This window comes from Mustela erminea, chromosome 10 (genome assembly GCF_009829155.1).
Source record: "Mustela erminea isolate mMusErm1 chromosome 10, mMusErm1.Pri, whole genome shotgun sequence".
Classification (NCBI taxonomy): domain Eukaryota; kingdom Metazoa; phylum Chordata; class Mammalia; order Carnivora; family Mustelidae; genus Mustela; species Mustela erminea.
Genome location: NC_045623.1, coordinates 104,352,271 through 104,365,705, shown reverse-complemented (window position 1 = coordinate 104,365,705; position 13,435 = coordinate 104,352,271). Strand labels below are relative to the sequence as shown.

Sequence of the window (13,435 nt, the reverse complement as noted above, 5' to 3'; positions counted from 1 at the left end):
CCCCATCCTTCGGCAACCCCCATTTTCTGTCTCTCTGAGTTTGGCTTTTTTAGGTTGCACTGTATAAGTGATACCGTACAGTTTTTGTCTTTGTCTGACGTATTTCTATAACCTCCTAAACCTGTCAATTGTCTTCTGATTTATTGGTTCATTGTTATTCCAATGAAAATGTCAACAAATTGTTTGTGTTTTTTTGGAACCTTGCAAGCTGAATCTTTAATTCGCTGATTATAAAATACTATAGACAATAAGATTTCATTTTGTAAAAAAGAAAATATGCACATCCACCGCATGCATTAATGCTCTGAGAAAAAAATGTGGATGGAGGAATTGTTTTCTATTGCTATGTAACAATTTAGCACAAACGTAGCAGTTTCAAACAACACCTGTTTATTAGCTCACAGTTTTGTAGGTCAGAAGTTGGGTATGGGGTAGCTGAGTTTTCTGTTCAGAACATCACAAGGCTGAAATCAACGTACGGACTGAGTTTCGTTGTCATTTGGAGGTTCAGCAGGAAAATCTGCTTCTAAGTTCATTGCTGTTGGTGAAATTCAGCCCTGGGGTTGGAGGACTGAAGTCCTGTCCTCTTGCTGGCTGTCAGCCGGGGACTGGTCTCAACACATAGAAGCTGCCCGTGTTCCTTCCAATGTGGTCTGCTTTATCTTCAAGCCAGCACTCACGAGATGAAACCCCCAAACCCTGGACTCACTCTTTTTCTGTGACCAGAGAAAACTGCTTTCAGAGGCTTACATGGGTTGGGGGGCACCTGGCTGTCTCAGTGGGTAGAGCACTTGACTCTTGAGCTCCATGTTGGGTAAAGAGAGAATACTTAAAAGGGTGGGGAGGGGCTTTGTGATGAGATCAGGTCTGACTTAATCTTTTCCCTAATTTAGGCTGATTTGCTACCTTAATTAATCTGCAAATCCTCTGCAGGGTAGTACCTAGATTAGTGCTTAATTGAATAAAGGGAAGAAGGTGCTACTGCACCAGGGGTCTGGAGCTTTTGTGGACTGCTTCTTAGAATTCTGCCAACCACAGTGAGATTATGGGTGTGTGTGTGTGTATGTATGTGTACTTGTCTGTATTTCACAATTGTTCTTTTATAACTGTCTTCACAGTTGTTCTTACAATTGACCTTTTTTGTATCTAAAATTCTTTATCTTGAGCATAATATTTGTTTTATATTCTTGGTGTAGAGCTGCACTAAATAAATGCTGACCTTTATCCGAAGTTTTCTCTGTGTCTATTAAAATAATATTATTTTTCTCTATTAAATCATCAATGTGGTGAATCACATTTGTGGATTTTCTGATGTTAATCTACTGGTACATTTATGGAACACAGTGTTTTAATGCATAACTATTATTGAAATTATTTAAAATTAAATAAAATTTAAATATTCTCTCAGTTTATCGGACTGGTAGTGAATCTCCTTCTATAATTTGCATATCCAGCTTCACTGCCAAATTTTTCATCTCTGTTTATAAGTGAAATCGGCCTCGTTTTTGTTTTTTCTTTTAATGTTTTTGTCCAGTCTGCCGTTTGGGAATCAGAGTTATATTTTTCTCATTAAACCAGTTGGGCAATTTTTTCCTCAATTTTTCTTGTTCCCTTCTTTCCTTCTTTCTTCCTCTCTCTCTCTTTCCTTCCTTCCTTCCTTCCTTCCTTCCTCCTCTCTCTCTCTCTCTCTCTCTCTTTCTTTCTACTGAAACAATCTGCATAAGAGGGACTTTCTGTCATTAGATGTTTGTTAAAAACTCATCCATGGTGCTGTCTGGAATAGAAGCTTGGGCTGGAGGTGGGAGGAGGCACCCTGACTTTAGGGGAGAGAGAGTTAAAAAATATTAAGAAGAAGTTGTCAAAGAGAGATGTGCAGATCACTCTTGAGGACATGACCTTGTCAGAGGGAGAGGGTCATGAAGGGGGGCGTAGGGCCCAGGACATCTTGTTGGGTTGTTGCTCCTCATCTTCTTGTTGGAGGATGGAGAAGGCTGGAGCGCTGGCAACTAGGCTCCCGCGGAGAGGAAGAGTTTGAAGAAAAGGCAGAAGAGAGATGGAATAATTAAAAACCAGGGGAAGAGCACATCTAGGCAGACACGTGGGAGGAGGGGCACGGCAGGGAGGAAAGAGAACCTTGATGGGAGAGGCTTTGTGGATCTAGTGGTGCCCGGGAGGAAATCCCTGCACTGCCCCTACTCCTGAAACGGGAGATGAGCTCCGATGGCATGGTCCATAAGGACGATGCGTTGGAGGGATGTCATGAAATTCTCCGCAATGATTGAAGTTTTGAAGGAAGGCAGTCTGTCCCCTATATTAGAATATGGGGGGGAAAAAAACAGAGAAAATAGATATGTGTATATTTTATAAGTCCAAAACATATAGTTTAAAAGTGCACAGAAAGAATGCAAAATGGTACCACTACTTTGGATGACGCTTTGGCAGTTTTTTTCCCCAAACCAAACATACTCTTCACTCATGATCCAGCACCCGTACTCCTTGGCATCTACCCAAATGAGTTGAAAACTTACGTCCACACAAAATTCCACCATGGATGCTCACAGTAGCTCCATCGTAATTGCCAGAATTCGGAAGCAACCAAGGCGTTCCTCAGTGGGCAAATGAATAAACAAACTGGTATACTTATACAATGGAATTTTCTTAAAAAAAGAAATGAGCCATCAAACCAGCAAAAGACAAGGAGGAATTTCAAATGCATGTTGTTAAGTGAAGGAGACCAATCTGAAGAGTGTATGTACCAGATGACTTCTAACTCTATGACATTCTGGAGAAGGCAAAACGATAGTTCAATGATTGCCAGGATCCTGGGGGCGGAAGGGAGGAGTACAAGCGTTTTTAGGGCACTGAAACTGTTCTGTGTGATGCCCGAATGGAGGTGCTTGCATTATGTGCCCACGGTATGTACAACACCAGAGGTGACCCATGTAAATGGGTTTTAGCTAAAAACAATGTGTCTGCATTGACCCATGTAAATGGGTTTTAGCTAAAAACAATGTGTCTGCATTGACTCACCAACTACAATAAATACACACTAACAGAGACATTAATAAGAGGGTAAATTGGAAGAGCCCGGGGGGGGGGGGGACATGGGAACTCCAGACCTTTCACAGGATTTCTTCTGTAAACCTAAAACTGCTCAAAAAAAAAAAAAAGGTCTATTCATTTAAAAATAAATAAATACAAAATTAAAAATAAAAACCCCACAGAGACTGTAAATAGTGGTATACATTTTAGACCACTGCTGGGCCCTGAGGTAATTCAGGGAGGCGATCTTCATTCCTCGGCGTGTGTAACATATCCCAGAGCCTGACTGAAGGCTGCATGGCCTGGGCGGGTGAGCCAAGGCTGGGAAAGAGAAAGAAGGCAAGAGGTGCAGACAGGGACCCAGGATAGCTGTGTCTTCATGTTTTTCATGTAACCCAAATGTGGGCAGTTTGCTGTCCTGTGACATCATCCTTTCTTTAATGATGGAATTACAGTCAGCCTCGTTCATGACCTACCTGATTGTAGGAGATTATTGGTTATGGGGTCCTCCTCCTCAGGCTACTTACTCCTCCTTACTTCTCCTCAGGCTGCTTACTGAACTACAAATTCACTTGAGCGAGCCATTGTCCCGATTCCAGACTCCACAGAAAAGACGGACTAGTCAAAAACCAGGGGAAGACCACGTCTAGGTAGACACCCATGCCATGGTTGGATGTCTACATCAGCTGCCTTTTTAACTTTCTAGGGTGAGCAAAGATGATTACTTAAAAACAAAAACAAAAACCAGAACCAAACACCCACGCACACACACACCCCTTGCTGAAGCTTTGGTATAACAGAAAGTGACCCCAAGAGCTTCAAACCGGATGTCAGATGCACTGACTTACAAAGCCCAAAGCCAGAGCTTGAGATTTGGGTGCTTTCGGGTGTTTTCCAAGACGGACCACCAACTCTCTGATTCTCTGACACCAACTGGGCGTTCAACAGTTCAATTAAATTCAGACACTAACTTGCCTTGAATTAGTGCAGATCCCACTGGTAAACGCTCAGTCCAAGCCTGTCCCCACCCAGATGCGGGTCGCAAGTCCTGGGCCACCTGCACTTCCCATGGACTGGCTCTAGAGTGGGTGTTCCCAAGACCCCTTGCTAAGGGTCCATCATTTGCTAACATGGCTCATAGGACTCCTAGGGAGGCACATACATTTACCAGTTAAACATAAAGGACACAAGTTAGGAATAGGGGGATGGAAGAAAGGCATAGGGCACGGTCTGGGGGAGTGGTGGGTTGCTGGGAGCTTCCATGCCCTCTCTAGATACACTATTGGCAACTCTAAGTGTTCATGCATTGGGAAGCACATCAACTCTTGTTCAAGGGTTTTATGGTGCTTACTCCACAGCTCCTCCTTCTTCCCAGAGGTTGGTGGATAGAGCTGAAACTTCCAACCCTCTAATCTCTTTGGTCGTTCTGGGGACCAGCACAATAGAAGCCAAGTAGGGGCCCCAGCCTGCCACCTCATTAGCATAAACTCAGGTGTGATCAAAGGGGACTCATTATGAATAACGAGACACTCCCATCACTCAAGAAATTCCATGGGTTTGAGGAGCTATGCGTTCCAGGAACAGGGGAGAAGACCAAATAGTTCACATTAGTCCACAGGTGCCTTCTGGTGTCTTTGCTTCCTCCATGGCCAGCCCCATGGGGATAAGGCAGCTGACTCCCAGGCCGGGTACCAAAGCATTCTTGGAAGATACTTTGTATTTGAGATTTCAGGAAAAGTAACTAAGGAGTCCTCATGAGAAGAGCAGAACTCTGTTGGTCAACACACTCTTTCTGTGTTGGCTCCCTGGCCTTTTAAATTTTAATTAATTGGCAATATTGAAAACCTGGAGATTTCTGATTTCTCTTTAAAAATCAGAAGGGACTGCCAAAATGATGCATTGCCAGCAAGTGTCTGGAGGTGAGCAGGACTGTCTTTTGGGGCAGACATGTCCTCTCCAGCTCACTGAGGTCCCCTCCAAACCCAGAGCCTTACCGACACCATGAGGCTGACGCCATTGACACATGGTCTGCACACCTCGAATGTTCCCTAGACTGAGGAGGGTGGACAGCAAAAGCAAGTTCAAGTTCCCACCTTTTGCCACACATGGAACTACTTCTACCCCAGATGCCTCAGGCTTCCCTTATCCCATGATGATCCATTTAAGGACCCCTTCCCAAGCATGTGGAGGGCTTGGGGACCAGCGGAAGGGTTAGGAATCTCATTTTGAGCATGAGCCACAGATTATCCCCAGGGTATATGTGCAAGTGACAAATTGGGCTGTTTACATATTTCTAGTACATGACATTCTGCCTTCTTTCCATCTTTGTGTGTCATTAATCAGTTCCATTTTCAGGGTATCGGGTGTTTCCAATGTAGCAGGCCACGCCAGTGGCCAGAAACGTTTCTCAGGTGCACAGAGTATGTCTGAGTTCTTCCCATGTGTATGGGAACATATGGATAAAAGCAACTCCTACCTTCTGATTATCTAGACTCTTCTGTGCCCTTTTTGCCTGGGGGTCTTAGAGTGTGAAACTCTTCTGTGAACGGCCATAAAAATACAGCGTTGAAACTTTTCACCATCAATAACATGCACATAGTGATTTAAAAAAAAGGTGTCTTTACTGCAGATGTTTCAGAGTTAACAACAACAAAAAAATTCTAATTCCTTAGAGAATTGGTTGTGTTGAAATATTTACAGAAGGTCAAGGAGTTGCCCCTCCCGCCTGGAGTAGAGAAGCAGAGCTGTGGAGAGTGGTTAAGCAAGGCCAGCCTTTCAAGCCTTGTTTATTCTGGAAATAACTCTGGAAAATGCCTCATATAGTTCCCCAGAGACCTGGAGGTGAGCCTGTGTCAGTATATGACGAATGAAAACAAACCGTTCCTTTGCAGCCCTGAGCAAAATCTTTAAAAAAGGTCTTTCTTAGAACTTCCAGACGGACCTGAGGGACCAGAAATGAACTTGAAAGTGTGAGGAAGTCAAAGTGCAGGGCGAGATGAAAAAAAAAACATTTCACCCAACTTTATAACTGATTTAGATAGTGGAAATCACATAAACATGAAGTCCACGGAACTCGGGCAGTTCGAGGCGCATCTGAAACACGGCTGGCTTTCATCAATTCCCAATTTAGTCATGAAGTCATTCCCTGAGGACCGGGTTAGCGGCTCCCTGGCTCTTGAGACGCACCCCCGGAGAGAGCAGGGCTTGGTCGGTGTTTCTTCTGCCCAGTGCTCGTCTGGGGCCCCGTGGGCATGAACAAAAGGTTATGTCCTGTGAGCCTCTCCGTGAATGATGAATGAATGGATGGTCATGAAAAGTGTCCCTGGGACAGCCGAATCTGCAGTGTAGACCACGTGATTTCTGGCTGGAAAGTCCATTTAATACACAGGCACTCTGATCCATAAAGCACTTACGAAAGGGGGCCTGGTGTCCTCGGAGAATCAGGGGAATCCAACGGTTGTGTTAGCCTCCCTCTCTGCCATTATTTTGATCCTTCTACCTCTCCCCCAGGGGCCAGCTCTGGGATCTGGTGTAGGTTCTCGATGACCCAAAGGACACCAGTTAGAGTTCTTCCTCGAGAGTCTTCAAGCTGGATCCGAGAGAAAGGAGACCTATGCTCTTCATGTTCCCAGAGTCATCAGGGTACGGCCCTGGGAGCTGCCTCTGGTCAGGGCTCCTGCGTGTGGTGGTGGTGGGGCGGGGGCGGGAGGGACTGTCTCCAGACGGATGACATTTAAGCGGCATCAGACCCAGGCAGTCCGAGTAACACCAGCCGAGGTCCTCAGCAGAGGAGAGTGAGGGGACCTTCAGGGGACACGGGTCTCATCTACCTCCTGATTCCAACTCTGTCCTTGTCTTTCCTGCAGTGTATTTCTTCGGGCCCGCCCACACTCTAACTCTTCTTGCTAGTTTGAGTTCATTTTCAATGGAAAGAGACTTAAAAATACAAGGCAGACACCATCAGGAAGGCAAAAGTGAATTCTCCACTATCTGAAAAATCAGAGCTTTCATGTTCGTAAGAAGCTATTTGAGATTTGAAAGTGCAGTCTTTGCTGGGCGTGCAGATCTGTTCATTTTAGTTTCAGTCTGTTTTACGTAAACACATTCTTTCTCAAACAGAAAATTCTCAAAAACGCCAGAGCAATACAATAAGGATGAGTATCAGCATTTCTTGGGTGTTTGCTACGTGCTGGTTACTACCTAACATGTACTTACGTTTTTCATCCTCACAAAACCGGATGAAACTCTTCTACTCATTCCTCCTTCCCCGTTTTATAGATGTGGAAACGGAGGCACAGGGAAGTTAAGTGATTTCTCCCGGGTTGCACAACCAGGAAGTGAGAGAGACAGGATCTGGACCCCAACCTTCCAAGCTCAGAGACTGAGATTTGAATCTAGAAATAGATCAAAGTATTGAAAACCACAGGTTTCTAGTTATGACAATCTCGTTTGAGACAGAAGTATGAATTTTTAATTTTTTTGAAATAACTTTCGCTGTCTTTCAAGGCAATGAAAGAGTTGTGCGTGCCCTCAAAGGTATTCTGCAGTATGGCTTGAACCTGCATGCGAGCAATGGTCAGCCCAGAGATGTTTCGCTCTGCCTTTCAGGGGCGGAGCCGGTGCCAACATCTCCATCTCCGATGCCCATTCTGGCTGGACCATTGTGGAAATGCATCTTGAAGGAAACACTGACGCTCCCAGAAGCCACGCGAGGAGGCAGCCTGGCCTGGAAGGCGGTAGAGGGCTGAGCGCTGTGAAACCCTCAGAGCACGAGCTCTGCCCAACCTTTGATCTTAACCATGGATGGCGTCCAATAGACCAAACAGAAAGATGGTTAAAATGCTCAGTCCCACCCTCTCAAGGTCCCTGAGGCACATGCAAAGTAGGAGAACATGGACCAAGGCTCGTTTAGATGTCATTCCTGGGAAGCGTTTCATGCAATAGCGGGAGAATCGGGTTGAAACCCAAAGTCATGACCTAGAGTCTTCGGCCAAGTGCTAACTTCCTACCTGTTAACGTTTCCTTTTGGAGCAACCAGAGAAACAACCCGCCTCCTTTGTTCTGGACCAGAGGGGACTAGGAGAATCAGAATGACTGGGCCCCTCACTTCCTGTGAGGTTGTGAAACAAAAGGTAAACATTTCACGGGCCATGGCAGCTCCGAACAATTGCCCCTATTGTGGGGAGAGCACCGGCTTCTCTTCCTCTTCACCCCTAGGCTCTCAGGTGGAGAGGCTGAGCAGAAGAGAACTAGCCAGCCCTGTCTCCGAGGGCCGGCCAGGCTCTCCGGACCTGCAGGGAGAAAACACAGGGAGATTTGCTCTGTGGGCAGCTTATAGCCATTTTCAAGGTTTAAGCAGAAATGTCTGTCCTTGGGTTATTTGGCGGAGTTTTTCTTTAAAGAGACTCATTCTGCATGTTTCCGAAGGCCCGCCACGATTTGGTGGTTTGGGTGAGGAGAGAGGGCTGGTAGCCTTGATAACCGTATTTATTAAGAGTCCGGAACTTGGGCTGGAGCCCTTGACTCTGCTCAGGAGCTTTGGCGATGCTCTGATTTTCTTCCTTTTTAGGTTTCCCCACGGTGAGCCCTCCAGAGAGCAAGGTCACATTGATCTACGGCAGTGACACACACCAGGCTTTGCCCAGTCTCCTCTGCAAAGACTCAAGAGCCGAGAGTAAAATCTTATAATGGTTCCGCGATGGAAGGCAAAGGGCCCCTCGGCGCTGAGGAACGTGCTTATCATTCAGCTGGATCCCTTGGTCTTTGCCTTTTAATTCTCAAATGAAAAATATTCTAAAACGACAGGAAAGACTTCTTGGGGGTCCGTGGGGACTCTTCTTCCCTTCGTTCAGCAAGGAAAAAATACCTGTGGGACGTACTAAGAAACAGACTTGTGTATCTCTGCCCTGTGTTCTAATATTTGGTCTTTGACCCTAGTTCCTGACACAGAGTTCCTAAAACCCATGTAATTTCCTGGGTGATTGGAGTGTCTTCTGTTCTGATGAGGACACTCCTGGATGGCTCCTGGATGGCGGCTGGTCACCAAAAAGGCCGAGCCATGTTTAGAAGCTGGGAACTTTCAGCATTGCCCCCTGCCCTGCCCTGTTCTTGAGAGTAGGGGCTAGAAATGGAGTTAAATGGATGATCATGCCAATGGGATGAAGCCTCCCTAAAATTCCTGAAAGTACAGGGTTTGGAGAGTGTCTAGATTGGTGAACACATCTATAGGCCCCTGGGACACAAGCCGCAGCACTGGAGACCCTTCCCACACTCTGCTCTATACATCTCCTCATTTGGCTTTTCATCTGTTTCCTTTATTAGATAATATTATTATTAGATAATATTAGATGATAAACTTCCAACTGAGTGTTGTCCTGAGTTCTGTGGGCTGTCTAGGGTGGGATGGAACCTGAGGAGGCTTTACGGCCTGTCTCTCAGAAGTACAGGGGAGAAACTGGATAGGCAGTTGGCCTGTGACGTGGGCTCAGTCTTGTGGGACTGAACTCTTCCCCTATGATATCTGACGCTCCCTCCGGGTTGATAGGGTCAGAAATGGTAGGAGGCTCAGTTAGTGTCTGCAGGAGGGTTGAAGAATTATCTGGTGTGGGAAGCCCCTTCCCCACATCTGGGGTGAGAAGTGACGTATTGAGAAGAGAAAGAATGTTGTTTTCCTAGACAACCTACAAATTGTGCTGATCTTAAGGAATACAGTGGTGAGCAAGTCAATGTCTCTAATCTCGTGGAATTTATAGGCAAACGGGCAGTTACAATTACAGTATGATAAATACTGTGATGGGCAAAGTCGAGGGTCAGGCAAAAACTGCTGAGGGTTTCTGCCTGGACTTTGAGTCAGGAAAGGGGAAATGGAGGGAATGATTCATCCAGACCCGGGGAGGTCTCCCTCTGACTGTCTGGCTCCTTCAAGGCTGACTTCTGTGAGGTTGTGAATGATTCTCTTCAAGACATGCGTCTAAAAAACAAAACAAAACAAAACATGATGACTTGTTTATTTAATTTTTTGTTATATTTTTACTAACCCCCCCAACCTACAGAAAAGGTGCAATTACACTACAAAAAACTTTTTTTCTCCTCCAGAACCAAGGTGATGGCCCATCAGATCAAGACTTCAGTGTGCATTCTCTGCAAACAAGAACATTCTCCTGCGTAACCGACACATGACTATCAGCTTCGGGAGACTGGCTGGACCCACTCATACCCCTGAATCCTTGGATCCCACTCAAGTTTTGCCAGTCGTCCCAAGAATGGCCTTCATGGAGAAAAGATCCAGCTCATGGTCAACATGGCCTTTTCCTTGACCCTGGTGAACACGCAATTTTTGGAGCTAATTGGACAGTTGCTTTGTAGAGCGTCCCTCCGTTGTCATTTGTCGGAGGCTCCCTCGCGGTCGGATTTCAGTGCACACTTGTAGCAGGAGCAGCTCGGAGGTGGTGGGGCGTTCTCCCTGCCTCCTCACATGGGGGCAGGATTTCAACCTCTCTCATGACCAATCATCTCACGAGGTTGCATCCGCTAGTCTTCCTCACCGTGAAGTTACTCTTTTGTCCTCTGTAATTAACGTGTATTTTGAGGGAGGTGCTGGGAAACATCCCACTTCTCTTTGGACTCTTGATTCGGTATGATCTCATGATTTCCTACTTTATCCACTGGGTTGTAATCTGTCACCCTCTTTTCTTTGATACCCAAAACATCCTCTGTGTGGTAGCCCTGATAGGTGGCCAACCCCCACAGGCTGACTTCTGTGTCCTTTTTGCATGTTCCAGTCACCCTCCCGGCATTCACATTTTATTTCTCCCACAGATGGGTGTTCCAGACTCGTCATCTACATTCTCCGTACTGGCCCTGGCGTCAGCGACTTCTCCAAGGAGCTTCTCGTGGCAAGTGGTATTTGGGAACCAAGATCTGGGCATCATGATGTGCTCACTGCTATTGAGCTCTTGTTGTTCCAAGGGCCCCCTCACAGAGTGAGCTAGAAATATAACGACACACACACATCTGTTTCCATATTTTTACTGAAATCCTTGACCTTATACCAATATCTTAAGCTCTGACCCCAAACCACAGGGTTCGTTCTGGTTTTCTCGCTTTCCACACTTGTAACTTCTTTCTCCAACAGTGAGAGGCCCAGCTCCTGTTCTTCTAAGCATACACACTTCTTTGATCAAGCCCCTGCGTGGAACCAGTCTCTGCCCGCCCCCCACCCCCCCGCGGACCCCTCCTCATACCTTCCCTGCTCTGCCGGCCCAGCCTGCCCCACACACAGAGGCCTTCCCTGCCCCTTCTGGGCTCTGAGTCCTCACAGACAAAAACCTTGCTCTACCACCCTTGGGGACTTTAGGGCAGAATTGCTGAGGAAAGGAACAAGAAAAGGAAAGCAGAAGGAGAGAAGGGGGCGGGGGAAGGAAAGAAGTGGAGAGCAGAACAGGAAGGGCCGATTACTTTTTTTTTTTTTTTTAAGCTTCCGTTTTCTTGCCTTCAGAGCACTAAATGATACGTGGTTGTCTCAGAACTTATGCTTAGGTGGCACAGATGTCCTGATTTAGCCATCTCTGTGCTCCTCCCTCGACCTCTCTTTTTGTATCTGAAGACCCATCTGTCCTGGGCTCAGCCATCTTGGAATCCGCTCCCGGGGTGTAGTTCCGGAAGATCCGGTTTGTCAGCTTTGCTGAGGAGCCTTTCATGTCAGAAAAGCATGAAGAATTTTAACATCCCTCCAGAAGAACACAAAGGACAGAGGCACGGGACATCTGATATCTCCGAGGCAATTTCATGCAATTATGAGATCATATCTCTGAGAGGAAAAAAAAGTACAGATAAGTGTATCTTTTTAAAGGTTCTGTCCGTTTCTAAAAATGAGAATTAGCACCATTGTTTCTCTTTTAATTCAGATGGTTTCATCAGGTTTTCATCCCCTGAGTATTGGATCCATTTAACGTTCTTAAAATTGATTAAGAATGCCAGAAAAATGCTAAAGTTAATACTAAAAATTTTTAGAGACCTTATGGGTTAAGGGTATGCCCCTTCCTTTTAAGTGTAACATTGCAAAAGGAAGCTTGGGCCAGTATTGTCTGGTTCCATTAGAATTAATAAACCAACAAAACCAAAAAGCCCTTGGAATGATTGGATCCATAACATATTTCCGTTGAAATTTGAATTTTACATTACACGGACCTCCTTCCTAAAAATATCCGTTTGGGAAGTGGCACATTTTAGGAAATTTTTTTGAAATAGAAGCAAGACCAGGACAACCACAGAAAATTCTACTATAAACATCCAGATCCTTGTGTGGATTACGATGGCTCATTCCCCAGTTTTTATTCCAGACCAAGTATATGAGCAGCTCAGAGATCAAAGGCACCTTATTCATGAGATGCATTTTTGCTGGGATTACACCAAAACGACAACACTGACATTGTGGTGTTTTTCTCAAGTAAAATCAAAACGCCATTTTTAGTAACATCAGTATTCTATTTAAAACCATTCAAATTTATGTAATCGTGGCACTAGATCAAACCTAGCCTCCATAAAGACATTACATCTCCCAGAGTCTGGCTTACCCTGGCTTTGCTGTCTCCTTCCCACCCAGAACCTTCCTCAGGGCACCTTCAGAGCCACATGAGCTCACAGAGTAGCCGCTGCCCTTGTGGGACAGGGCAAGGGGGTTTTGTGGGAGGTTCAGGAGGTAAGAGGTGATGACAGCTGGGAGGGTTTGGGGTGAGGATGTCAGGCTTGGGAGGGGGTTGGGAGGGACCAGGGGAAAGGGATAAGAGAGAGCCAGAAGTCTAAGCAAATAGCCTATGAACATCTTAAACAATGGTTTTATACCCACAAACATATTGCTATTTTGGTACCTAACAATGCTATGGTATCAAAAGGGCATGAGAAAACTTTTAGGCCCTGACAGATACATTTACTCTCTCTTTTCTTTTTTAAGCAGGCTCCAGCATGGAGCCCAACAAGGGGCTTGAACTCACAACCCTGAGATCAAGGCCTGAGCTGAGATCAAGAGTCAGAGTCTTGACCCACTGAGCCACCCAGAGACTCCTGTATGTTCCCTATCTTGATTGTGGTGATAGTTTCTGGGTGTACCCATATGTCAAAACTTGTCTAACTATACACTTTTAAATGTGCAGTTTATTTTGTTTGTTTTATTGTATGCCTCAATAAAGCTGTTTTTTAAAAAAAATTATGGTGCCAATATGCTCAAATGAGTACTATTGTTGTTGGCTGTTTCAAAATCCAAACAGGTCAACCTGGTATCAAATTTTCTTTTCTTTTTTTCTTTCTTTCTTTCTTCCCTTTTTAAAAAATATTTTATTAGTTTATTTGAAAGAAAGAGCACAGAGAGAGAGAGAGAGAAACAGACTTCCAGCCG

The 13,435-nt window shown here is 45.4% G+C and overlaps 1 long non-coding RNA gene across 2 annotated transcripts; it reads left to right on the top strand.

Annotated features, from left to right (window-relative positions):
* The first annotated feature begins 6,542 nt into the window (after positions 1-6,542).
* LOC116567835 lies at positions 6,543-11,308 on the top strand. 2 transcript variants are annotated; one of them, XR_004276378.1, is made up of 3 exons: positions 6,543-6,684; positions 7,651-8,174; positions 8,612-11,308. It is a non-coding gene; the product is annotated as an uncharacterized LOC116567835 (long non-coding RNA). The 2 variants fall into 2 exon arrangements; XR_004276377.1 differs by having other exon boundaries at positions 6,909-8,174.
* The last annotated feature ends 2,127 nt before the right edge of the window (positions 11,309-13,435 follow it).